Source organism: Amborella trichopoda, chromosome 11, assembly GCF_054954075.1.
Source record: "Amborella trichopoda isolate Santa Cruz 75 chromosome 11, AtrichopodaSantaCruz75HAP2 v2.0, whole genome shotgun sequence".
Classification (NCBI taxonomy): Eukaryota; Viridiplantae; Streptophyta; class Magnoliopsida; order Amborellales; family Amborellaceae; genus Amborella; species Amborella trichopoda.
In genome coordinates, this window is record NC_142346.1 from 7,402,318 (window position 1) to 7,404,556 (window position 2,239).

Consider the following 2,239-nt stretch of genomic DNA (forward strand, 5'->3'; position numbering starts at 1 on the left):
TGCCTTTCTTATAAAGAAACTTAGTCCTAGTATTGGAAGGGGAAATGATCTTGGTAAATTCTTCTGCTTAGGATTGCCAAGCTTTGGTGAATGACATGGTATCCTCTGCCGTAACACGCGATCAAGTGTTGATACGTAATCCCTACAAGTCCAAATTTTATGGTCCTTACCAGCTTCATGAAATGATTTAAAGTTCGAAGAGTCTACATACCTTGGGTCTGTGGAAGTTATAAACGAATTTTGCACTTGTTAACTCTGAATTTCGTTCATAAGTTTGTGGGTTGACATCAATGAATATCCTAGGACATTCAGCAAATATAATTTTGGATTCATTCTGACATAATTTTTCTTCCCTTTTGTTTCTTCAGTATTTATTTTATAGTTTGAATTACTTTCTACGCAGATTGTGACTATCTAATTGTCAACTAAGTGATAATTTGGTTTCATTAGTCTCTATTATCATGTCAGTTTAAAACAGTTAGGCTATTCTGGATGATATTCCCATTCTGGTGAGTGAACTTAGCTTAACAAATATATGCACAGAGTTTCTCCAGTCTCAACTAAGCCTGGGCTATTGAAACAAATGCAGCTAGATGGGTTGTTCCAAAACATGCGGTTTCTCAAGATTTAGCTAGTAGGAACTTCACGCAGGATATGAATTACATCTGGATTTATTTGAATGACCTGTTAACTGATCAATTGTGAACTTCAAGAGGTCAGGTATCGTATTTTTCTTGGATCTTTCTAATGTTTAAAAATTAGATGTTTGTTTTATACACCTCAAGTGGACTGTTCCTGCTGAATGATGATCTACATGAAAATTCATAACATAGAGTCAAGTTGGAGTACCTTGTTGGCAAGATGCCTTTTACAAGAAATGACACCATCTACCATATATACTTTTTGCATGCATAAATTGGTGCACCTCTGTATATATCAGCATTGAGAAATCCAAAATCAAGCACCAAACAGCCTGTGTATAAGCCCGCCTTGTGCGGCTCTTTTGTGGCCACCAAACCGTGCCCAAATATATAGCATAGATACATTATTTCAATAATATAGATAATCAAATATCAGTATAATTTATTCTATATGCTATAGTTTGTACACCAACACACAAACACTCTTAAAGAATGCTTGTGCCATAAATTTTGTGACGCTAACTCTATACCTACATAAATTTCTTTTCTGAGGTTACTATCTGTGCCTGTTGGTGCATTTTGGAAAATCTCAGCCCAGCTGCTGCTGAAATCCTTTGCACCAAATAAATATCAACCAATTTGTTAAACATGGTAACCCTCATTCTCTTGTGATTAAATGTCGTGCTGTTGTGTGCGTTGGTCCGTTCTGTGAACTATCAATGAATCCTTTGCTCCATGTTATTAGCAACCAAGTTTCCAGCCATGCGCTCGTGCTCTATTCTGACTGAACACTTAATTGATAAATAGGGATGGATTGGAGTCCTTAAGAACAATTTGCTTTTCATGCTTTATATCCCCCCTTCAAGTTCTCCCAACAGGTACCTTGAGATTCATGGCGGCTGATAACTTGAGAATTTCTTCTCTTATCTCTGATTGAGAATATTAAATTGCCACTACAAAGTTTGTTAATTTTGGTCTCTTCCAGCTATTCAGGTTTTGTAGACATCCCTTCAGTTTCACGAGTTTTCCACCAAGTATGTGGCTTGAGTTTGCATGGAAGTCTTCTTCATCGGAATGGTCCTTGTTTCTGTATTACTCTTTTGCGGGTAGAATATCTCATGGATCACATTTAGTTGCAAGAACGCTTTATGTTTTTTCTTTACTAGATCCTACCATGGATGATTGTCCATTTTGACTAGAATTTGTAAGTTTTTGTTGCTTCATAAATCACATACTTTTTTCCCCCTTCTTTAGATTGTTCCAATCGGTGACATTAGTTTATGAGGTTCAAATTCATCTACTTGCAGAATATAAACCGCTCATTTGCGGGGGTTTGGACATATAACATCACTTTACCCTTCCCCTGTTGATTATGTAAGTGCTCTAGTAGATGGCCAGTTGAACCAGTATTGACAAGCCATACGTAGCCTATTAAGATAACTGATCAAGAGGCAAGCTTGTCATCCAATGTGCAATGTGCCATCCAACGTGCAATGTGCCCAAGGAGTAAATGAGCTATTCGTCAACATTCAACAGGCAAGCTTCTTTATCTACTAAGGAGCTACGATATCTAAGGAACCCAGCTAATAATTCAGACT

The 2,239-nt window shown here is 37.1% G+C and overlaps 1 long non-coding RNA gene across 1 annotated transcript; it reads left to right on the forward strand.

Annotated features, from left to right (window-relative positions):
• The first annotated feature begins 1,432 nt into the window (after positions 1-1,432).
• LOC148779715 (uncharacterized) lies at positions 1,433-1,933 on the forward strand. Its single transcript, XR_016044088.1, has 2 exons — positions 1,433-1,519; positions 1,635-1,933. It is a non-coding gene; the product is annotated as an uncharacterized LOC148779715 (long non-coding RNA).
• Positions 1,934-2,239: the final 306 nt, after the last annotated feature.